This window comes from Podarcis pityusensis (genome assembly GCF_964106645.2).
Source record: "Podarcis pityusensis genome assembly, chromosome: 3".
NCBI lineage: Eukaryota > Metazoa > Chordata > Lepidosauria > Squamata > Lacertidae > Podarcis > Podarcis pityusensis.
Window position 1 is genome coordinate 108,306,293 of NC_138026.1, and position 26,291 is coordinate 108,332,583.

Sequence of the window (26,291 nt, forward strand, 5' to 3'; positions counted from 1 at the left end):
GACCTTCTAATCAGCAAGTCCTAGACTCTGTGGTTTAACCCACACCGCCATCTGCGTCCCTATGCTGGCCTCAACCTATCTGAAAAGCAACATGGAAGGATCTCAGTTGCGGGTCGAGACCCCGAAGCCACCCCCTCGTTGAGAAATAATACACACAAGGACACGGATATTAGGTTAATGTTATTGGGCAAATTTTGGCCACAACTTTATTGATTACAGAATGTAAAGGCCCGGGCTTTGGACAAGATCAACACCCCTAGATTCCTTTAACGGAATACCCTTAAGCTTGGAGGGGCAGGTGATGGCCACCCCTCCCCTCCCCCATCACAAGGTCAAACAATGCCTAACCGCAACCCTAACAAAGTTGTGACGATTGCTATGAGGTAGGCGAAAACCAAATGGCCAGTGCCAATTTGCCAAGTGGAAAAATTCCTACCAGGCCCCTCAATGGTGACCAACCGAGGTCCATAGCAAGGCCAGTGCCTAAAACCTGCAAAATAGGGAGGGAGTGAGGGTGTTTTAGGAAGTGAGCCTCTGTTTAAATGGTCCCAGCCACGCCCCCCCGGCCAGGGGATTGGCTGGCCGGGCTCTGACTTGGCTGGGATCCCCCGGGCAACGGGGGATTAAGTCCCCCGCCCCCGGAGGGTAGTGGGTGGCCACGCGGTCCACCACAACTCCTTCCATGGGGAAGTGGAACAGATTTCATGATCACTAAGGACATACAAACCCAGCTGAATTCAGGAGCAGGTAGTGAAGTCAGAGAATTCTGGCGTAAACTTGAAAGGGTAACAGAAATTGCTCATGTCTGCTTATTCGCCCCAGACTCGAAACACTAGGACCTGTTATTTGGAGGTAAAGGTAAAGGACCCCTGGACAGTTAAGTCCAGTTTAAGGCGACTATGGGGTGCGGTGCTCATCTCGCTTTCAGGCCAAGGGAGCCGGCGTTCGTCTGCAGACAGCTTACTGGGTCATGTGGCCAGCATGACTAAACTGCTTCTGGCGAAACGGGACACCGTGACAGAAACCAGAGCACACAGAAACGCCGTTTACCTTCCCACCGCAGTGGTACCTATTTATCTACTTGCACTGGTGTGCTTTCGAACTGCTAGGTTGGCAAGAGCTGGGACAGAGCAATAGGAGCTCACTCCACTGCAGGGATTCAAACCGCCGACCATCTGATTGGCAAGCCCAAGAGGCTCAGTGGTTTAGACCACAGCGCCACCTGCATCCCGCATATTTGGAGGTCCAGTATATCTGAACATGGGAGCTCTGAAATAGAAGGCCAAGCGTGTGTGAAGATGGAGCCCTGCCTAATGGATTTATTTATTTAGGCAGCATTCCCATGGTAGCCACAGCTCCTGAACTTCCCTCAAGTTCCTTAGGCAATGATTCATCTTTCCCACTCATGTTGCATCGTTGCCAGCAAGTCTAATTACCTTTGCTGCAATTGGCGTTTGGAATTTGGCAAGGTAATACAAGATGCAGACCGTGTGTGTGTGTGTGTGTGTGTGTGTGTGTGTAAGTCTTTAAGGCCAAAAGGAATAGACCTTAAATAATAGACAATCTCGCCGTGATTCTTTTAGCTCCATCATTTAAATGAGGGTATGCGTGGCAAGCTATTTGAGACGGCAAAGGTTGGTGCTGGCGGCGACTTTTAGTGCTTTTGGAAGCGATGCAAAAGATGTTCAGATGAGATGCTTACCTGTTTTATTTACTGAGAACAGCTCTGCTCCCAACCACCTGCAGGCTGCAAAAATTAGAACAAGTACACTTTTAATCATTCGCCTGGGAAATGGGAATTGAGACTGCAACAGCGAAAGAGTTACACCACATGAAAAATGGTGTCATGAAGATTTCTAGCAAATAGCACACTTTGAGCAGCTCCGATGGTCTTCTGATAAAATTCTGGCCAACAAAATGCCACATTTGACAGTTTAAAGGTGGCGGCCCCATTTGATGGAGAGGGCACCGTTTTAGACTTTGTTTGCATGAGGGTTGGGAGAGAATCAAGGCAGTGGAGCAGGGAGTTTCTCAGCAAGGTATAAAGCCCTTTCTTTGAACATACAAAATATTAAACTGCATAAAAGCAAGGACAAAGGCAGAAGGCAGATGGCAGAAGGGAGCAGAGAGAGCAAGGCATTGCAAAGGGACAAAGAGATGCATAGCTGTAGACTTAGTTTTCCCTTTTTTAAATTGAAAGCTGAAGTGGAGTGCTGTCCTAGAAAGTTCAAGGCTCTGGCCACTTTATCTTGTATGATCTGGGCTGGATCTAGACACATCAAAAACGTGATTCAGTTCAACACATTGTAAACTTCATACAGGGAAATCCTGTTGGTGGAACACGGGACTCCACAGCACCATCTGGTGTCACAGAGCTATAGTGCATATAAAGTGCTTTATCTTTACGAATGTATCTGGATCCCAGGCCTCCTCCCCAAGTCCTCTCTACACAGCCCTGCTGTGTGCCTTCCTTGACTGCTTTTGCTTGACTGAAATGTGTCATTGAACCACAATAAGACCCCTTTGCATGCCTGGATGGAAATATGTGCGTGTACATTTGCAAACCACTGACTTATACACGGCCGACTTATGCGTGGGTTGATCCCCCCAATTTTACTGCTGGGCACAACGTGCATGGAAAGTGCCCGCTTGGATATATGGACCTCTGGCTGAAAAAGGCCTCCTGTTCCTGCTCTAGATGAATCAGAAGAAAGAGTTGTGTCACTGTTACAAACTCCATTGTGCCCCTCAACCTCTTGATGAGTTCATAGGAACTTGAAGGACACTAGAAAGAGGTTTAATGGGAAACTGCACAAAGCTGTCAGCAGAATCTGTATTCTAACTGTTTCTGCTTTTCCTTTATTTATTTCTTTTGCCATTGAACACTGGTATTAGTTTGTTATGAAGTTTCCGGAGACATTGACCCACTTTCAGCTTTTTCCTGTCTGTTGAGACTGTTAAAACGAAGGAGAAAAGAGGGGTGGGGGGGATTTTTTCCTCTGAAGAGAGAGTGCCTTCTTTGAACCGGGTAACTCTTGCGGAGCAAGCCTGGCTGCTCTCCCACTTCTCCACCTTCATTTGATCTCCATCCTGCCCACGTGGATGGACAGAGGGTGCGGAGATGGAGCTATATTTGAGTGCCTAAAGAGGTCACCTGGACCCAAGCTGGGGTGACCGTATCTTGGCCAGCTCACGAAAGGTTCTGAGAGTTTCCGTTTCAGGAATAAGAACAGCGGAGCATAACAAGACTCTTTTAACAGTGTTTCATCTCTTTGGTGACGCAGGAAAACAGCAGGAAGAATAGGGAAGGGGGGGAGTTATTAGAAAAGATTAATAGAGTTCTTCTCCCATTTCCTCCTCCCACCGACACTCCCAAGTAGTAGATACATCTCCTAAAGGAAGAATAAAAAAAGACTTTGTATGGTGCTCTGTTTCAAGACAGCGGAGAATACTAATTCGAGGACTGGAGGTGACTGTATTAATCCCTCTAGCATCCGCAGGTAGAAAATGCAATGCACAGGACTTGATTTCTGCATCGCTATTCTGCCAGCAAAGTTGGTTTTCCTGCCAGCTTCCTCTCAACAATAAAGAAAGGGGAATAAATTATGCTGGGAAGGAAAATGGGAAGAAGAGGAGGTGCTGTGTATTGAGAGAGAGAGAGAGAGAGAGAGAGAGAGAGAGAGAGAGGGCAGCATTTTCTCTGAGACGGATTAACATTCTTTCCAGGTCCCAAAACACAGGTTTCTTTTTCCTCCTCGAGTTCCTAACCGCCCAGATTCTTCTTGCTGAGAATTCAAGGATGCTGAAACACCGTTACCTGGGGATTCATAAAAAGAGAGGGAGGGAGGGAGACAAGCAGTAAGAATACTGAACAGACCTCAGCAAACCGCTCAGAGGCACAGGTGTGCAAAAATCAAAGGAGAGGTGTAAATGCAAAAAGTCAAAGTGGGTTTTTTTAAGCCTTTCTGACAGGCATTCTGAATCCTATATCCTATGCATCTCAGGGTAGAAACAGAAATGAGACTGAATTATCCAAATCCAGCAAAGGAGAATTGCACTGGGAGCCCATGCCCAGGTGCGTTCCCCATCATTCTGCTCACCTGGGCCCCGTTGAATTGACTTGTTTTGCCTTTTGAGCCAGATGCCCGGAGAGTGCTTTTCAGCCTTCAATGTGGGGTTCTTCAGGGTTCAATTTTATCCCATATGCTGTTCATCTGGATTTTTGGAGTATGTTGTCTGCAATACAGCTGATGGCACACAGCATACTGAGTTTTCTAGGGAGGGAAACTTTTTAAAAGTTTTCTTTGTGCTGAAACAAATTTGCATTGAAATGAATAAGTTACACAATTTATATTATACAGCAGACAGTGAGATGAATAAGGTGGTATTTGGTGGGAACCGGCTTGCAGCAGAATGGAAACAGCACTGATTGTGATTGTTATGTACTGAAGTTCTCACCCTGGGCCAGCAGGGGGATACTGTAGATAGTTATGCAAATAAGGGATCGAAAGTGACGTTCAGTGATTGGATAGTTTTAGAAAATTGTTACAGTTACATTGTACTGGAGCTCTATATAAGCAGGCTGACTGAACCCTTCAGTTCAGTTCTGTCCTGGCCTGTGAATAAACAAGAGCTGTTTGAAGAATCGCTGTGTCGTCTGATATGTTCACCCACAACTTAACAGTGATGAATCCAGTTTGGAACAGATATCACTGCCTTCTTACATTCCTTCTCCTGAGCACCACCGGGCACTAGCTCCTGCTGCCCTGGCCATTCCTACTCTTTAAAAAGCATTTGGTCTTCAAAACTGATAGTGTTGCGTACTTCCTATGCCAGACCACCAAGTCCTGCATGTGTCATGCTTTTGTGGATGCTCTGAGCTATCATACACACTGGAGCAGTGGTTCTCAAACTTTTTTTCTCTAGGCCGCACGTTCGAAATAAAAATTTGCTTGCGCCACACCAAATTTTATTTATCTGTTTGTTAACTTTGTGTACTGCCCTTGGGATCTCAGGAGAGAAAGCTGGATGAGGACAATGCTGGAAGCACCCTTTGTTTGAGCGCTGGTGTAGCTTGGCAAAGCAGGCATCATTCAGGGGTTCCAGTCCAGCTGACCTCCCCTAGGTCAGCCATTGCATCTGCAAGAGCACCAAGTGCAAACATCTGTATGCAGGAACATCTGCACCATCAATGTCCCTTCTGTCGTTCTAGTATTGCTTTTTAAGATTTCTAGTGCACTGCAACAAATCTAGGATTGACAATATCACTGCATTCCGTAGAATATATATATATTCTACGAAATGCAGAAACACACACACACACACACACACACACACACACACATTAATCGTGGTCCGACTGCACTGGCTACCAATTAGTTTCCAGGCCCAATTCAAAGTGCTGGTTTTGACCTATAAAACCTTAAATGGCTCAGGACCGCAATACCTCAAGGACCACCTCTTTCCATATGAACCTCCCTGGACCCCAAGATCATCTTCTGAGGCCCTTCTTCGTGTGCCTCCTCCTCGAGAGGTCAGGAGGGTGGCAGCACAAGAACAGGCCTTTTCTGCAGTGGTTCCCCATCTATGGAATGCTCTCCCCGGGGAAGTTTGCCTGGCTCCTTCATTGTACACCTTTAGGTGCCAGGCAAAAACGTTCCTTTTTAACTAGGCCTTTGGTTATCTGATTTACATCCTATGCCCTTTAAAAAAATTTTTTTTGGGGGGGGAGGGTTAGGTTGTTTTTTATTTTTATTATGTATTTTGTAGTTTTACGTCTTGAATTTATTCTGTGGACTGCCCTGAGACCCCTGGGTATAGGGCGGTATATAAATTCAAATGATAAAATAATAATAATAATGATAATGATAATAATAATAATAATAATAATAATAAATCATATATATATAATATTTCTACTGAATACAGTGGTTTTATCTATCATCTATCATCTATCTATCTATCTGTCTGTCTATCTATCTATCTATCTATCTATCAGGCTATCTATCATCTATCTATCTATCAATCATCTACACACACACACACACACACACACACACACACACACAATTTCCTTTAAAATTTATATAATCAAAATGATGAAAGGAAACCCCCCTCACTCCACTATGCAGGCCACCAATATATTTGAAAAAAAATCTCCCAGGAACAACTTCGATTCAATTTTGGACAACTCTTCGGTACAATAAGAAACTGTCACACCTGCTTATCCTCATTTACTAGCAGGTGTGAAATGATGTTTATTAACATGTATTTCCCACTGTGCAGCATCTCATCTTCTCCCTGCCCTATCAAGGCTGCTAAACAAGGCAAACAGGCCATAATATGGTGGCTTGAAGTGTTTTGCATAGTTTTGCATAGCGCTTGGGAGTGAAACTCGACAGTGGTCCTTCCTCTCGACCATGAACATGCGCCAAGCCAAGGTTTATTGCAAGGTTATTCAGTAAGATGTGAGCAGCACTGGCGGTGCATTTATGTTCCTGGGCTGGTGGAATGGCTGCTCTCCCATGGCTCCATGCAGAAATATTTGCATGCAGGAAGTTGCATGTCACAGCTACCCCTGATATGGAAAATTAACATGGGAGTTTGGATTTGGTCCTCTTTTTCCAAATTACACCCTCTAGGACCCCAGAATGGTAACTTACTCCACGTTCCATCTTGCTGGTTCTCTACTTCCCAGGGAGAAAAGGACCGTCACATCAAGGATGTGCAGTGCTTATTATAATTCCCTTTGATACCTCCGGCCTACTGCTGAGACTGTAATCCCAGACTTCCTTCTCCAACTTTCTCTTTCGCTCACTCAGCTCCTCTTCTTACCGCTCTCTCCCTCTTTTCCCATGTGCCAGCCAGCTTTCTTCCAATGTCTCCACTTTGTCTCTCATTCAGTCCTCTGCTCTTTACGAGGAGAGAGCTCCATAGGAAGAGCTGTTAGGCAGTGGAACCGTCTCCCTCGGGAGGTGATATGATAGCCATGTTCAAATATATAAAAGGATGTCACATAGAAGAGGGAGAAAGGTTGTTTTCTGCTGCTCCAGAGAAGCGGACACGGAGCAATGGATCCAAACTACAAGAAAGAAGATTCCACCTAATCATTAGGAAGAACTTCCTGACAGCAAGAGCTGTTCGACAGTGGAATTTGCTGCCAAGGAGTGTGGTGGAGTCTCCTTCTTTGGAGGTCTTTAAGCAGAGGCTTGACAACCATATGTCAGGAGTGCTCTGATGGTGTTTCCTGCTTGGCAGGGGGTTGGACTCGATGGCCCTTGTGGTCTCTTCCAACTCTATGATTCTATGATTCTATGATTCTAGGTGATGGACTCTCCTTTCTTTGAGGTTCTTAAGCAGAGGTTGGATGGCCATCTGTCATGGATGCTTCAGCTGAGATTCCTGCATTTCAAGGAGCTTTGTGGTTCCTTCCAACTCTATAATTCTATGATTCTGTATAATAATAATAATAATACAATAATAATTTATTATTTATGCACTGCCCATCTGGCTGGGTTTTCCCAGCCACTCTGGGCGACTTCCAACAGAACACTAAAATACAATAACCTATTAAACATTAAAAGCTTCCCTAAACAGGGCTGCCTTCAGATGTCTTCTAAAAGTCTGGTAGTTGTTTTTCTCTTTGACATGTGGTGGGAGGGTGTTCCACAGGGCAGGTGCCACCATCAAGAAGGCGCTCTGCCTGGTTCCCTGTGACCTCACTTCTCGCAGTGAGGGAACCGCCAGAAGGCCCTCGGCGCTGGACCTCAGTGTCCGGGCAGAACGATGGGGGTGGAGACACTCCTTCAGGTATACTGGACCGAGGCTGTTTAGGGCTTTAAAGGTAAGCACCAACACTTTGAATTGTGCTTGGAAACGTACTGGGAGCTAGTGTAGGTCTTTCAAGACCAGTGTTATATGGTCTCAGCGGCCGCTCCCAGTTATCAGTCTAGCTGCCGCATTCTGGATTAGTTGTAGTTTCCAGGTCACCTTCAAAGGTAGCCCCACAAAGAGTGCATTGCCCCAAGCAAGAGATCTCTTGGATATCTTTGTTCTACAGGTGACAGGTGAGTTTGAGCATTTTTCAGAACCTCATTCCCCTCGCTGTGCATTGTCCTCCTGCTGCTACCACACTCTCCCATCCCTGACAGCTGTCGTGTGCAGAAGAATGAGCTAATGTGTTGGTGGCGGCGACCCACTCCCAGCCCAGATCTATTTACATCCACCTGGACTGAAAGGTGATATGCCAAGTTAAAAAAAAATTGGGAAATGATATATAATGAATTGAAGAAAATGTTCAAAATAACATTTGTAAGAAAAACCAGAAGCATTTTTGTTAGGGATTGTAGGACAAGACATGCCAAGGAAAATAAAGAATTTATTTATGTATGCTACAACAGCGGCAAGAGTCTTGATAGCACAAGGATGGAAGAATGAAGAAACCCTGACAAAAGAACAGTGGCAAGAGAAATTGATGAACTATGCAGAATTGGTGAAATTGACATACAAATTGCCAGACAAGGACAACTGTGACTTCAAAGAAGAATGGGAACTTTTTACAAATTATTTAAAAACACAACAAAATGAACTGGGCTCCTTGGCAGGTTTTGAATAAACATACACAAATTTATTGAGGGATAATATAGTAGATAGATAATACGTGAGAAAAACGTGAGAAATCAGAGAAAGGAGCTGAGGGAAGTCTCGGGGGGAGGGTTTTTTGGGGAGGGGGAGGGGGAAAGGGGGGGAAATAATGAAGATGATTTGTTTTGATAATTTGTAATGCTGAAATTTTTAATAATTTTTTTTAAAAAAAAGAAAAAGAAAGGTGATATGCCAAGGAGCCAGTGACAAACCCCCTGTCTCTTCCTCTTGGTTCCCCACACTGCAAAATTATTGTGCCATCGGCTCATCACTCACGACACAAAGGTGCTCATGACTTGGATGGAACGGGGGATGGAACAGGCAACCAGGAGTTTAGACAAATAACTGGAAACTGGGTCATTCAGTAGCCATGGCTGCTAAAAATGGAGCACCTGTAATAAGGTTTGATTACTTGGTGCTGGAGTCAAGTGACAACGGGTGGCCATTCCCACCACAACCTGCTTTCAGTAGGCAGCTGTGAGCCAACATGGAGAAGAACGCTGATGCGTGGACCAATAGCCCAGGGGCATAACATGGCCGGGGCGATTGCCCAGGGTGCATTTTTATGGGAAGGGGGCATTGCCCCCACTGTCCTCCCCGAGGCAGTCCTGCACCGCAAGACTTTTCCGGGAGGGTGGCAAGAGAAGGATGTGGGGGCCACGAACCCTTCAATCACAGCCGTGCTAGCAAAGGTGAGGTTGGGATCAAGGGGAACGTGGCTGTTGCTTCCTCCTTGCACCATCCTTCCTGGGTCCCAGCCCTGCAAAGACTCTGGGGGAGGGCGGGGTGTGGACAAGGCAATCGTGTGCCCTTCAATGCCAGCCTTGCCTTTGCTAGAGAGGCTGGGATCAAAGAGCACATGTTCACACACCACTCTCCCTGAGTGGCCTTGCAAGGCTCGGATCAGGGAAGGAGGGCACAAGGAGGGTGCAACAGCCATGTCACTCCAGCTGCAGAGGGGGCTAGGTAGGCCCGGAGGGCTCCGTCTGTCCTCCACGCCTCACCCCACCCCGGTGTGGGCTTGCAGGCACCCACCCACCCACCCCTGGGCAGTACAGAGACAAGCTCTGCTGCTGCTTTAGCCTGATCCACTATGTGAGTTCCCAGTCACAGAAGCTGTGGGGAAGTGGGGGGCATGGGAAGAAGTCATTGTCCCCTCCAAATTTCAACAATTTCTCCTTCCATCATTGAATAAGAGGAAATGTTGTCCCACTTTTGTGACCTGTGAATGGGGCCATAGAAGTTGGGTGACATTAAAAAACAAAAACAACAACAACTTGGCACAATTTATTTGTTTGTTTGCTTGATTTTTGTATATAGCCGTATAGTACCATTTCTATTGTTCTGGGATGTGAGTGGCGCTGTGGTCTAAACCACCAAGCCTCTTGGGCTTGCTGATTGGAAGGTTGGCAGTTCGAATCCCTGCGACGAGGTGATCTCCCGTTGCTTTGTCCCAGCTCCTGCCAACCTAGCAGTTTGAAAGCACGCCAGTGCAAGTAGATAAATAGGTACCACCACGGTGGGAAGGTAAATGGTGTTTCCATGAGCTTTGGCTTCTGTCACGGTGTTCCATTGTGCCAGAAGAGGTTTAGTCATGTTGCCATATGACCCAGAAATCTTCTGTGGATAAATGCCGGCTCCTTTGGCCTGAAAAGTGAGATGAACACCGCACCCCATAGTTGCCTTTGACTGGACTTAACCATCCAGGGGTCCTATTGTGCTAGGACCTGCTGGTAACAGGCCTTTGCAATGTTCTCTTCAGCCTTAATTCGTCTCAACGGAGCCATCACCGCCAAGCAGCTGAGACTATCCCATCTGCCCAAGGAGCAAGAGGTGGCTTAATTCATTCTCACTTTCCTTTAAGGACACCTGAATCCTGGAGCACAACATTTCCAGCTCTCCACAATGGCAGCTTGCTCACAGCCGAGAATGCTGGTCCATCGCACTGTTCTGAAGCGACAACAGATTAGTATGAACTGGAATAAAAGACCTACTCATTTGCAACTTGCATGCCAAGGATTAATTTTGCTTGTAGGGACAGCGTGGTGTCACGATGATACGAATCAAAGGCTGCTTTGGGGTGAGAATAACTAAATGTATTTGTTTACATACATTACGGTTCTCCTCTGGCAGATTTTGCCGTACCCTGTGGCAAACGAGGAATCAAGCTAAATATGCCTCATTTTCCAGTTCTAATATGCCATGACTATGCTGGAAGGGACATTGGAGTGGGGGGTGGGTACCATCTGCCATCTGAACCAACTACTTGCACTTAAAAGAACAAACATCAATGGCTACTAAATAAATGCTTGCAGATATAGGAAGGAGCACATTGCAGTTTTTAGAGCTCTGCCCAGTCAGTGGCAAGTTCTGCGTAGTAAACCAACTCTGCATCTATAGAGCTTTACAACTTCTTCCTTTTGGAGGGATAACATGGGCGTGACCAGGATTTATGTGGGGAGCGGGGCAGGACACCCACCTGTCATCATCCTCTGTCTGGATCTGTCCAGCAATTTTGAAATGAAATGTCTCAACAACAGTTGTTTTATTTATTTATTTTTATATATTTTTAAATGAAATTTTCTGTTTTACCATTTAGAGTATTCATTTAAACAACCTTAAAATATCAACGACTTCCCTTCTTCTCTTTCCATGGTTCATTTTGCATAACAATAAATCCCCGCATATTTTACATAAACTAAACCATTCAGTATTCCATCATTATATCCATAAAAACTTGTTTTCATTGTTGAATTTATCTTCATGCTGCCAGCATCTTCAGCTGTACACAATTATTTCCCATATATTCAATAAACATTTTTCTAATCTTCTTTAAACTCATGTTCTTCTTGTTCTCTTATTCTATATGTTCGGTCCGCAAGCTGTGCATATTCCATCAGTTTCAGTTGCCATTCTTCTTTAGTTGGGACCTCGCTCTTTTTCCATTTTGGGGCTAACAAACATGGGCCGCAGTAGTGGCAAAAAACCAAATGGCACCGGCCAATCAGCCAAATGGAAAAATTCCTACCACGTCCCTGCCCCAAAGCAGACGACCCCATGACAGGCATAGCAAGGTCAACGCAAACAGCCCTAAATATAGGGAGGGTGGACAGGTGATCCGATGTGTGCAGCAAAAAGAGGCAGCTCAACACTGCGCGCAGGGAATAAATAGCCCCTTGGCCGTCAATCATAAATTGCAACATCAAATTCTCCCCAACGACCAAGAAGTGCCCAATAAGATTCAAGGCCATCCAAACTAACCCACCCAGCAACAGAGGGATGTCTTGCTTGCTCCCACCGCAACACGTGCTCTCCATGAAGGAGAACACACTTTGCGGAAATAGCTAAGAACTTCCTCTAAATTCACACAGTAAACATCCCTCTGAACAGACTAACTCCTCCTAGAATGGCTATTGGTCTTACACGACGAGTAAGACACTCCCAGCTCCTTCTAGGAGCCTTACCAAACCATCTGGGTTGCCCTGATTTGCTAATCCTCAATTCATCTCTAACCAAGGCTCTGAACAAAACCCTATCTAGGTACTTTCAAAGCCCTAACTAGCACAGACTGACAGATAAGCCCTATCTGAGGTTCCAAAGACAGTCAAGCCCTACCTAACTGCAGTGACAGACTTTAGGCTCTCAGATTTCAGTGACGCCCTGTGTGAAGCTAAAATTTGGCGCCCCCTGCCTCATGCGTTCTGTTCTATAGCATTGTTTTTGTCCCCCTGCAGTGTGGCGCCGACTGCAGCTGTACCAGTTGTAGCACCCTAAAACTACCTCTGCTGACAGGTTCCAATGTTAAACTCTTTGCTCTTTCTCTAGATTGGATGACGCTCCACCCGGCCCTGATTGGTTCCTGGGTCACCAGGAGGCTGACCTAAGGTCAGTCCATCACAAGAACTCTGATAGTGGCTGGGAACACCTAATGTTTTGTTTTAGTACAGACAGGAGATTGGCGCATGTAGCAGAGGAATAGCTGTTTCAGACTGGTCTGTGACACTTTGTCTAGAGATTTAAAAAAAATACCCAAAACCTGTTGTACAAGTGGATGGAAAATAAATCTGGTTGAACGGTAACTCGGGGGGGGGGGGGACCCACCTCCAAATGACTCCCCACTTGATGATAATTGTATCATTTGAACCCACATACAGGCAATCCATATAATATGTACATGTTTGAATGCTGAGCCCCAGCAGCCGGTCAAGCACAGAGGAATTCATATGCTAAGCAACTATGAAGAGGCTGGGTCAGCAAGACTGCTCGATTGATATCTTTTCCCATGAGCTATGGAGATTTCTCTTTGAGCACCTCATTACCAGGGCGCATAAGTTGCAACTTCCTCCTGATCATTGGAGAAGGGCAAGGAAGGTCATAAATGTTCTTCTCTGCTCAATGATCCGTACAGCCAGAGCAATATCCATTGCAGGCAAATTTCAAGGCAGGGATATGCTGAGATGTACAGCACAGCAAACATCTTAAATGAGTTTAGTTAGGGAAGGGAAGTGTTCACTGAAGCAGCCAGCAAGGTCAGGTTTGTGGATCTAGGAGCACGATTCTCATGGGTGAGAGAGGTCCTAAGTTCAGTTCTCAGAAAAGTCTGAACTCTTGGGCAAAGAAAGGCCATAACTTTGTGGTACATTGTGTCCTTTCCTCTAGAAGATACAGTTCTGCAAGATCTTAGGTAGGAGGCACTGAGAGGAACCTCTGCCCAAGACCATCTTGCAGTGTTTCTCAAACCTGGGTCTTGGACTGGTTGTTGGACTACAACTCCCATCATTCTTGACCACTAGTCTTGCTAGCCAGGGATGATGGGAGTTGTAGCTCAACAACAGCTGGGGACCCAAGTTTGAGATACCGTATTTTCCACTCCACAAGACACACTTTTTTCTTCCTAAAAAGTAAGGGGAAATGTCTGTGCATCTTATGGAGCGAATGTGTGGTCCCTGGAGCCTAATTGCCCAAGGGCAAAAAGCAGATCATGCTTGCTTTTTTTTTTTTTGAAAGAGGGATGTGGGTGTTGAAACGAAGCCGCTGATCATTTGCCGATCGAGGAGAGAGATAAGGGATGCTAGAGATAAAGGAAGCTGCCTGGGAGGGGGGAGGTAAAGACAGCAAACTTACAAAAAGCGGGAAACAGGAAGACTAAAGCAATAAGGAGAGAAATTAGAAGAAAAGGAGGTGCAAAAAACTGCTCCAGCTAAGGAAAAGACACTAAGGCAAACAAAAGGGAAGGGAGTGTTGAAGGGAAGCAGCTGATCGGCAAGCGATTGGGAGGGAGATAAGGGAGGCTAGTGATAAAGGAGGCTGCCTGGGAGCAGGGAAGTAAAAGCCCATGGATCCTCAGGATTTTTGCATTGGGTCACCCCAAATTCACCATCAGATCACATGTCTGTGGCCACAGCATGAACTACAAAAAATCATACATCCACTGTTTCGTTCAGAATATATTTTTTTTCTTGTTTTCCTCCTCTAAAAACTAGGTGCGTCTTAGGATCAGGTGCATCTTATGGAGCGAAAAATACGGTACACTGTGAGAGTCACTGCCAATCAAAACCAAGAATACTGGGGTTCCTGGTCCAATGCTCTTAGCTGTGGTTCTCCCCCCACAATAAAGGATCTTTATAGGTTCATATGAAGCCCCTTTATCTTTCAGAAGAGGTGCAGCTCAGAGATGGAGCATGTGCTTTGAACCTGGAGCTGTCTGCATGCAATCTGCAGCGAAAAGAATCTCAGATAGCACAGTTGGAAAAATGTCCCCACCCCAAAGAGCCACTCCAGCCACAGCTGATCCAAAGGGCCAGGTGGACTAATGGTCCAACTCAGTATTGCTGCATCATGAGCTCACATTCTTACACATTGCATATCCATTTGGAATACAGGGCACACTTAGGACACATGTAAGGGAGGCAGCTGGACATTTGGAGAACAAGGGAGTCAAAGATGTGCTAAAGATTGCAACGAAACTGAATGCAATCTTTGTATCTGTTTTCACAGCAGAACAGAGAGGACAGAAAAGCAGAATGCAATCATTGCCTCTGTCCTCATAGCAGGAGAGGACAGAGAAACAGAATGCAATCTTTGCATCTGTCTTCACTGCAGAAGAGAGGGGACAGATCTTGGTGGCTCAACTAATTTATTTTTTTTCAGGAAAAGAGCCTGAGGAACTGAGACAAAGGCGACAAACATGTTAGGGGCTTGAAATGCAGCAAGGTTTCAAGTCACAATCTTATGTTGCTATACAGACCTGAGAGGGGGCAGGGAAGTCTTCACCCAGTGCCCATTACCTGATTTGTTTCCCTGCACCAAACTCCAATTCACTGAAGCTGTCATCTGCTCATGTTGGTACATGCCTCAGCTTAACCATAGATTCCTTTTCAAAATGGATGGAAGCTGATTTGAAGGAGAGCACATCAAACAGGAGTATTCCTTAAGAAGCTGCAGGATACCCACGGATTGTGGATAATGTCAGGTGTACTCAGCTTCAAACACCAGCAGTGGAAGCGAACTGGAGCTGGAGTAATGTGTACACAGCCAAATAGTGCTGACCAGAGACAATGTTCTAGGCCTTTTCAGCAATCTGAAAACAAATAAATCACCAGTGTAAGATAAAATTCTAAAAAGAGATTGAGGAGTGTGTGGGACATTGCAAACTGGTTAGTTTACTGCCACTTATAGAAAAGCTCATGGAAAGTGTGATTAAAGAGAGAATTACTGAAATTATAGAAGAACAAGTCTTGCTGAGGAAGAACCAGCATGGCTTTTGCAAGGGTATGGCTTATACGACTTCTTAGAGCTCTCTGACAGTGAACGTATGGCTAGGGCTAGTCATTTTATACTTAGACTTTCTGAAAGCATTTAATAACGTACCTCACACACAAAAATCCCAGCAGGCTCTTAGGTTCCCTATCTTTTGGGAAATCTCCCTGGCTTGACTGCATGCTGCCATCCATACATGTAAAGTATGGATGGCATACCTTTGTGTTTTTAACCAATAGCCAGAAAAAGCCCCAGCAAAAGCGAGTCTTCTATTATGGGGAATTAGCAGGGTAGCAAGGAAGCCAGAGGTCAGAGCAATCGAACATGTAATTTAGTGCACTAATGGATAGATTAATTACTGAGACAAGAGTCACTTGGGACTGTTGTTTCACTGGGGAAGGAGGGGAGAAAGACCAGAAGAGAGGGAACAGCAGGTGTGATGTGGAAAGGCTGAGGAGAGAGGAACTTAATGCCTCATTAGGAGATGAGAAGGCAAAACAAGCTGAACAACATAGAAAGTGCTGGATTGGCCAGAGAAAGAGTGGTTTTATGCCTCTTGCATGGGGTTGGGGAGCTGCTACTGTGATCCATGCCTCCACCTAGGATGCTTTCACAGACAACATGGAGATCTTTGAGTCAAGGTGTTAAGGGCATATTTAAAATGGCAGAAGTATCTGCTTCGTAGGCAGCACTACGAAGGCCTCAATGAAATGAATCGTACCAGGTTCTCCTCTTCATTTCAATGGGACCTTGCAGAAGAGAACTTCCTTACAGATCGTCTTCATTATTTGGGAAATGATGGGTGATTTTCTGCAAGTCCTGGAGTCTTTCAACACTTGGAGGTCTTTGCTGGCTTTATGTGAGCACCGAGCCAATAAATCTCGTTTAGTATTCTTTATCGGGTTACTTAAGCCAGAACGGGCCTTTAATTCTGAATTGCCTTGTCTTGCTGCCCACTGAACACTTAAAATAAAAAATAAAAGAAGCCCATCTCTGACAGTTAGTAGTAAGCAAATGAATTAACACTGGGGAGAAGAATGGGTTACATAGCATGTGGGTGACCAAGGTCAAATCCTGCTGCCTAAAGTGTACCAGAGAGCCCTGCAGTTGCCAAACCAGAAGGTGTTTTTTTTAAAGTAGTAGCTGTGGCTGCAGCATTGGCAAGCAGCACTCTTTGGAAAAAGGCGATGAGTGGCTGTCCCATCCTTATTCACTCTTACATAGAACCCCCATGTACAAAAGTAGTGTAAACTTCATCCAGGGTGAGAATCCGCTTAATAGTCAGGCGGTGATTTGGCCTGGCCGTGGCCCACGATGATGATTTGGCGGCCGGCTGGGGAGGACTGCAGACCTGCCTGCGGATTGGTCAATGGCAGGCAGGCCTGGGTCTGGGGATTCACTAGGGGGCGGGCCCAACTGGCCAATGGGCATCGCCTGCTTCCGCCCCTAGAGGAATATATTGAGGCCGGCTCAGGACTCCTCCTCAGTCTTTAAACTGGAACATTTGTGGTATAAAAAGTTACAGGATTTCAGCATGAAGCTACTGGATAGCTCAGTCGGTAAAGCTTGAGTCTCTTAATCTCAGGGTTGTGGGTGCAAGCCTCACATGGGGCAAAAGATTCCTGTTTTGCAAGGGGTTGGACTAGATGACTGAAATATACTCGGAGTCGAGGGTGGATTTCATGCTCTTTATTCAGCTCATTGTGGTAAGGAGAAATGGAAGCTTTATATACATGTCTGCTTTATATACATTATTTATACAATGGGCACCACGTGATTGGCTAATTCCAGGATTCTCCTGTAGGCCAATCAGGTTGCGGATTCACTTCCACCTGCAGCTGGATTGGGTGGCTCCTGTAGACCAATCAGATTGCTGTATTCTGGGTCCTATTGTTCTAGGACCAATCAGACTGCTGCATTTTGAATTCTATTGTTCTAGGACCAGTCAGACTGCTGCATTTTGGATTCTATTCAACTCAGTACATAACAATGACCCTTGTGGTTCATTCCAGCTCTACAATTCTATGATTCTATACTGCCCCAAGGACATGCACTGATTAGAAACCAAAAAAATATGCCCAGCCTTTCAACTCTATGGTTCTGACTGGTTGTAAGTACGAAGGCAGGCCGGTCAGAGGCTGGTTGAGGGCAGACTGAGGCTGGTGGGTCATAGTCCTCAGAAGCCCTTAATGGCTAGCCTTCATGACTTGCTGGAGTGCATAGAACAAGGCTATTTGCAGAAGTCTTGCTTCCATGTCAAGAAAATTCCCCTGCAACCGTCTCATCTGGAGGAAATGGCCCCTGAACCACATTTCACTTGGTTTATTTATTTACAACTTAATCATTATCACAGCCTGAGATCCGCTACAATACAGATCTCTGGAGTTTTGACAGAATCTGAATTAATACGGCACTCAGGGGTTAGGCTGAAACTCCAAGGCCTTGATTTCCCAGCTGAGTCGGCTATTATGAAAAGACAGGAGCTACAAAGAGCCAGATTATACAGCTCCTCAGAACACAGGCGGCTTAGGCAGAAATCCGTCCCCTGGGATTGGAAAAGCAGCTGGTCTCATTGTCCAGCATTTTCAGGATGTGTTAATGTTACAGAAAGTTTGCTCAAAATAATATCCAGATGGTGCCAGGTCCAGGGGAAACACACACACACACACACACACACACACACACACACACACATATTTGCAGCAGCTTTAGCAGGGTGCTGGTGCAGTTGTGGCAAGAGAGGCCTTGCAGTAGATATGTAGTGAGACTACTTCTGTTTGACACAGGCTCCTGAGGCACGGATGCTAAAAGTTCATCTATCACCCCCCTCAGTTCAGACAAGTAACTACAAACATTGTTCAGTTTGTCTGTGGGGTGTATGATTTTGTTGTATGGGATTAGTAACTTGTGTGTCGAGTTCCTGCCCCCCCCCCCCAGTGATAATAATGACACATGACACAATTATTAAGGTTAATGGGCTAAATAAAGCCACAACTTTATTGGTTACAGGTGATGAGCGGTATTGGCTTAGGCATTGGTCCTAAACGACTATGTCTGACTCCAGCCCATCTGCTTGAAGTCCGGGAAGGGTTAACCACCTGTAGGGGGAGTCCTGCTGATGCACATCAACTAGGAACTCCCCTGGGGTCACTGATAGGGGGCATGCCTTAGGCCCTCACCTCCCCAGGCTTCGGACAGGACCACCCCCCCCGGAATCCTTTATCGGACTACCCTTCAATATGCAGGGCAGGTGATGGCGCTACCTCCCCTCTTCCGTCTACAGAACTATACCAATGCCTAACCTCCAATACCAAGAGAGTTGTGACGATTTGCTACGATGTAGGCGAAAACCAAGTGGCTGGTGCCAATTTGCCAAGTGGAAAAATTCCTACCAGGCCCCTCAATGGTGACCAACCAAGGTCCATAGCAAGGTCAAGGAACGAAAACCTTAAAGGGCGGGAGGGTGGGAAAAGCAGGAACAGCTGGCAGGCGGGAAGAGGGAGATCCCCGGTCGCGTCCTGCCTTAAATAGGGCAGGCCATGCCCCCCAAGCCAGCCGATTGGCCAGCCAGGGGGCGACACGGCCGGGAATCCCCCCAATTGCGCAGGGACTGGGCTCGAGCCGCCACGCACGTGGTGGGGTCGTGAAGCCTGCAACCTCACCTCCTCCATAGGGCGGAAGTGGCTTTGGCATGCTAGGTATGCTACGGTCTCGTGGCTACCATTATCTTTCCTCGTCCCTGGGGACTCCTGCACCTGTAGCCCAAGTTTGTTTGAGTCGAGACAACTGAGTTTCAATTCAAGAAAGATTTCTTAAAAGCACACACACAGCTTCGCACGAGAATATGAAACAAAAGTTTATTACACTTTCAAAGACACAACGTTCTACTAGTTGAGGTGACCGGTCAGCCCATCCCAGTGGATAATCTAACACAGCAGCAATCCACCAATGTCCAAGGGGGAGAGAGCACCCCATAATTATCCAACTCTTTTCCCCCCAGAAACAATTTTTAGGTTTCCTATATGCATAGCTGTCAACTTACAGATTTGAAAATAAGGGACCAGCAGCCTTGAAAATAAGGGATCAGCAGCCAAAATAAGGGATCAACAATTACTTTGATAAAATACATATTTTGTTGCGTGCAAATGGCTTTAGATACCTATTAGGTCCATAAATTACCATATAGCATATATTCAACACAAAAAAGCAACAATTTGTTGTTGACAAAGCACAGCTGGACATAGAAAGGGCCCCATTACCTTCAGTAGCTTATTTAAGGGACATCATCAATAAGGGACAGCAGCGGGACATGGCGCTGGGATAAGGGACTGTCCTGCCAAATAAGGGATGCTTGACAGCTATGCCTATATGGTGACGATGGAAGCCAACTGGTTCTCCAAAATGCCTCCCTTCTCCCTAATTATAACCCCCACCAGCGTGCTATCCTAATGTCTGCAAAAGTCCCCAGTTATTTGGGTATTTCTATGTTTGTGCTTTATACTGCCAACTTCCCATCACCCATATTTTCATTCAGCCTAACTGCAAGCTTGCTAGATTTCCCGCTATGATACATTTAATTCTTACTGTACGATCTGTCAAAATATCACCCCTTTCCCTCTTTCTTTATGTGCTTATACCATCAGCCTTGTGCTGAGAATATGTATTTATTAATACAGATCTCTCCTTTGGGAAAGCATTTACGCATTCCGCGCCTGTAGTCTGAAGTGACTTATTCCAGCCACGGATAACCTAGTAAAATCGGAAGCTGCCTTATACTGTATCAGATCGTAGGTTCATCTATCTCAGTGTTGTTTACACTGGCTGGCAGCGCCTCTCCAGAGTTTTAGGCAGATATGCCAAAGAATGAACCTGTGTGGCAGATGAAGCTGATGGACTACATGGAATTGGCGGAAATGACTGGCAGAATCCGAGACCAGGGAGAAGAGTCGGTGGAAGAAGATTGGAAAAAATTTAAAGTATATTTACAGAAATATTGCAAAATTAACGAATGTTAGAAGGATGCTGGAACGAAGTTATATGGCTTTAGCAGAAATGTTATAAAGAATTAAGTAAAAGTAGATTGTTAATGGACCAAAGTGGAAAACTTAAGGTTAGACTGTCTTAAGTTAAATTTTAGAACGAAAATTGAGAAAGATGGAAAGGACTTGCTGAAATAGCTAATTGAACTAGAATACAAAAAAGGGAGGTGTGAGGAGGTCGAGGAAACAAGTATATGAAAGGTAAAGACATGGAAAGGTTGGATGTGTTTTTAAATGTTTTTGCTCTGTTTTTTCGTTGTTTTATTGTATTGTTTTTTCTCTTTTCTTTTTGGTTTTTTTTGATGTATTGTAAGGTATTGTGTTGTTTTGTTTAAATTTCTATTGTTCTTTTTTTCTTTCTGTAACTTTTAAAACATCTAATAAATATCTTTTTTTTAAAAAAACAAAGAATGAACCTGTGACCTCTAGGTTAGATTACTGCCATGCATCATACCTAGGCCAACCAGGCAGTTTTTGTGCTTCTATTTTGTGATTTGATCTTGTGAACTTCCCATAGATCTTCAGGTAGAATAATAATAATAATAATAATAATAATAGTAATTCTGTAGAATCTTTGCTGCTGAGATATGGTCCTCGCCATTGCTGCATTTGTAGACCACACCTCAGAACGCAACGGAAATTTTATTTCTTCATTCTAATTATCTGTAACCTACTCTTCATTATTCACACAATTCCACAGAGAGGAACAAAATTTGAATGCGATAACAATAATTATTAACAATTCAATTTATATCCTGCTCTTCCTCCCAAAGGAGCCCAAGGCGGCAAACATGTCAATAAGAATATCATCTAAAACATTCTCAAAGTGTTTTTGTTTTTGTTTAATTAAAAGATCACATTCTGAAGCCAATGGTTTCTGGGTTGCCATGAACAGTAGCTTTCAGCCATCAAATGTCCTCACAAACAAGGAAGTTTTTAAAATTTCTCCATGAAAGTCAATGATGAGGGGGACAGACCGACCTCACGAAGGATGGCAGCCCATAGATGGTGACCGGCCAGTGAGAAGTCCGTCTTTCATGATGGGTGGTATAGAAATCTAATACAGCGGGTGGCACTGTAGTCTAAACCACTGAGCTTCTTGGGCTTGCTGGTCAGAAGTTCGGCAGTTTGAATCCCCACAACAGAGTGAGCTCCCGTTGCTCTGTCCCAGCTCTTGCCAACCTAGCAGTTTGAAAGCACGCCAGTGCAAGTAGATAAGTAGGTACTGCTGTGGTTGGAAGGTAAGCAGTGTTTCTGTGTGCTTCTCTGGTTTCCATCATGGTGTTCCGTTGCGCCAGAAGCAGTTTAGTCATGCTGGCCACCTGACCCGGAAAGCTGTCTGTGGACAAATGCCGGTTCCCTCGGCCTGAAAGAGAGATGAGCGCCCACAACCCCATAGTCGCCTTTGACTGGACTTAACCGTCTAGGGGTCCTTTACCTTTTACCTATAAATCTAATAGATAATCATAAAATCATAGAGTTGGAAGGTACCCTAAGGATCGCCTAGTCCAATACATAGCTGTCCCAGATGTCAAAGAGAACAACAACTACCAGATTTTTAGAAGACATCTGAAGGCAGCCCTTTTCAGGGAAGCTTTTAATGTTTGATGCATTGCTGTATTTTAATATTTTGTTGGAAGCCACCCAGAGTGGCTGGGGAAGCCCAGCCAGATGGGCGGGGTATAGATAATAAATTATTATTATTATTATTACAGTGGTATCTCTGGTTACGTCCTTAATTTGTTGCGGAGGTCCATTCTTAACTTGAAACTGTTCTTAACCTGAAGCACCACTATAGCTAATGGGGCCTCCTGCTGCTGTGCCACCTCAGCGCGATTTCTGTTCTCATCCTGAAGCAAAGTTCTTAACCCAAGGTATTATTTCTGGGTTATCAGAGTCTGTAACCTGAAGCGTATGTAACCTGAAGCGTATGTAACCTGAAGTACCACTGTATTGTTGTTGTTGTTATTATTATTATTATTATTATTATTATTATTATTATTATTATCCCACGTGGGGCCTGAACCTGCAACCTTGGCATTATCAGTACTATGCTCTAACCAACTGAGCTATTGAGGCTGACAAAGTGGCGTCACAATGCTTAAAATATATGCTGTGAATGTGGCCTGTGCATTGGAAACCACTTCCACTGCACTTTGGAGTGCATGTCTGCCTGTCGCTCTTAGAAGGATGTACGCAAACCCACCTATACCCCCACGCGGCCACTCCTGAAGAAAGTCAGCTGTACCATCCACTTAGTTCCGCAAAAGCTAAGAGAGTGGAACCAGACAAAATGGCACCAGGGGAACAACCATGGATGTGTGCAAGTATTTACAACATTAGCGTGGCGCACATGATGTACTCAAGCCAACGGTGCGTGCACTTATCGTAAAACTTAATTAGTTCTTATGGCGCATGCCGTAAATGCTTCTGATGCACATTTTCTATCAGATACCTGTACAGATAAATATGTATACTACTTATCAATGGCACGGCAGCCCCTTTTTGCCGACTTCAGCACTGTAACTCGCTCAAGGGAACAGGGCGGGTGTCAAAAGGGGAACGATCGATATATCAAGCTTAAAAAGCGCATTAGGGGGATATCTCTCAGGGGACAGTGTATTTATCATTTGGCACTCCACTTTATTTTAATATGCATAATGAAGTCAATTGAGCAAACACAGGTAATTGGCAATCAATTCCAATTGCTTAGCTTGGAAAGGAAATAAGCGTGTGAGGAAACCTGACGTACACCTGACATTTCAGATGATATTTTCCCCTGCAGAGACGGAGCTCTCAGAAGCTTTCCTTGGATTAACTCAGAAAGGATCCAAATTTCCCCAGGAAGCAAAAGGGTAAATCCCTTGAGCCAATCTGAGAGCTCAAATTAAGGCCTTCAACTATCCCTGCCAGTCGCTTGATGTCTCCAAAGTTCTTCCTTCCAATCTCACCCAAATACGGTCTCCTTTCCATTCCCTCTTGGAAGCAGTTGGGAGAGCAACAAGTGCATGGCAGAAAAGCAGAGAATGAAGACTTACCCCTTTCCTTCCTCCACTTCTGGGTTGCAATATGTAGGCCACAAAGCCTGGAGGACCATGGGGCATGTCATCTCTCTTGGACCTGGTCCTCACCAACAAGGAGGAACTGATTGATGAAGTACAGGGAACCTTGGAAGGAAGTGATGATGTCTCCCTGGCTTTCATGATACAGAGGCAAGGGGAAGCTGAGTGTATTCGGACATGCACTCTGGACTTGAAGAAGACTGATTTAAAAAAAAGCTTAAGGAACTACTGGATTAAGTCCCATGCTCAGAAATACTCAAAGAGAAGGGAGTTCAAGATGAATGGGAGTTTTTTAAAAGGTGAAATACTGAAGGCACAAAGGCAGACGATTCCAACAAAAAAAGTGACAGTGGGAGAGACACCTGAAGAAAGCTGTGTGGCTGCATAAGGAGCTTACAGATGAGTTGAGTTGTGTGTTCAGACCTTTAAACCTCCCGCTTAAATAAATGCAGACAAGACTCAAATTTTGGTTTGGTTTTTGGCAGAATTTAGGCCACAACTTTATTGATTACAGAAAGTGACTGGTAGCATAAGCTCTGGTTCGACTAGCTCCCTGCCATGCAGGTAGCGCTGACCCAGGGTTCCAGCATAGGTCAGCCCAGGGTGAACACCTGGATAAGCCGAAAGCTGGGAACAGACTATGTCTGCAACCCAAATGTCCCCCTGGACTCAGGCATTGGCACAACCCCCTCTCAGGGGTTAACCAAACCATTGAGTCCCTGGATTCCTTTAATGGAATACCCTTCACATAGGGATGGCGAGAGCGTTCTCCCATCCCTATCACCTGAACCAGAGCCTATCCACAACCTTACAAGTTGTGACGATTTGCTGCGTGGCAGGCGAAACCCAAATAGCACCAGCCAAGTGGGGAAAATTCCTGTCGTGCCCCTGTCCCAACGACAGACGACACACGACAGCATAGCAAGGTCAAGCGCAAAGCCCTAAAAGTAGGGAGAGATACAAATTTGAGATACAAAACAAAATTTATAGGCACTACTTTTCCTCATTTTTGTGTGTGAGAAACGAGCCTGCCCCCCCCCCCAATTCCTTTGGACGCCCATAAGTGAAAGGAAAAATCTTGGTCATTATGACATCCAGGGAAGTTTCTAAGTTTTAGTTTCATTTTGCTCCCTTTTTATGTCAAAAATCTCTTCTGCTCAGAAACTTAAACCAACTGCAAGCAAGTACAAAAAGGGGAGTCTCGAGAGGAGTGTCTCAGTGGGAATTCTTCCCATAAAAATATTTCTTACGAGTTTTCTGTTAGGAGTTAACCTGTAGCAGCTCTTCTTCTTCTTCTTCTTCTTCTTCTTCTTCTTCTTCTTCTTCTTCTTCTTCTTCTTCTTCTTCCTCCTCCTCCTCCTCCTCCTCCTCCTCCTCTTCCTCCTCCTCCTCTTCTTCACATTTTTTTTTGCTTAGTAACGAAGCATTCAGAGATGTAGAAAATCTTTCTTTCTTTTTTTTTAAATCATCTGATTAAGTTTCAAAAAGCAGCCATTCAACCATGCCAAAGTAACTTTTTCTAATTAAGTATCGAGCACTCGGCAGATTACACAAAAATGGCATAACAGATGAAAGGAGTGCATTAGAAATGCAAAGTGAGACTTTGAAAATAAATGTTGAAAGGCACCCTAAGTATAATTAGACAGCCCCCCCCCAACCCGCTATCCTCAAGTGCTACAAAACAAGACATCAGTGAAGGAGATGGAAGACTGGCTGGGATTACAAACTAAGGGACCCACAATCTCTTCCTTTGAGTTCCACAACCATCCCTTGGGCACTCCATGGTCACATCAGACACCAAATTCAGCAGAACTGCAACCAGGGGCATCCTTGTCCCCTGGCAGACAACCAGCTTATCATTAACTCAATATGGGAAGTCTGATCAATGTTGCTCACCCCCCCCCCCCGCCCCCAACTTCCTTTTTATCCATCACAGGCAATCCTTGTCCTTTATTGGCAAAGAACATCTGTCCCAGCAACCTATACTATGGTTACCAGATTTTTTTCAATGAGTCCGGGGACCTTTCCCCCCCCCCCCCGAAGCTGAGTAGCAACAGGGAGTCAGTAGTGGGGATGGTAAGGCAAAAGACCCTGGGCCCAAGCACACATGCATATTGTATAAAGGTGCAAAGCCCTTCTTTCGCTCCCTGTGATACATAAAAGTTCAGAATTTCTTAAAAACTGGGCAACAGCGCACCACCCACCCGTGACTCCCGAGCCTTTCCCGATCTCCTGCCCCCTTCCCCCTTTGTTTTGACTGATCAGGGGAGGCTTGGGAGTCATGGGTGGACAGCCATTGCCCAGTTTTTTTAAAAAACCTCTGTGCATTTATGTTTCACAGGGTGCGAAAGAAGGCCTTTGCACCTTGCCTGGCAGAGAAACCACGTGCCTTGCACCCCTCCTGTACAACAGCCACCCGTCCGCGACTCTGAAGCCTCCCCTGATCTGTCACAACAAAGGGGGAAGAGGGGCAGGAGATCTGTACTGCCGGACGTCCCCGGTTCCCCTTTGGCAGTGGCGGCGGCAGCAAGTAGCTCCTGAAGCCAGCCAGAGCCAACTGCACTACCAGGCTGGCTCCAGGCTGCTGAGGCTGCCACTGCCACGATTCCTGGGGACAGATTAGCAAATCCGGGGACTGTCCCCAGGAACCGGGGATGTCTGGTAACCCTATCCTATACCCACATTGGCATACTGATGTCTATGTGAAGATGCCCAGATACAGGTAGGGTTGCCACCCATCCCTAGAAAAAATAGATTGTCCTGTTTGGATTTCAGGATGCCTTTTTTC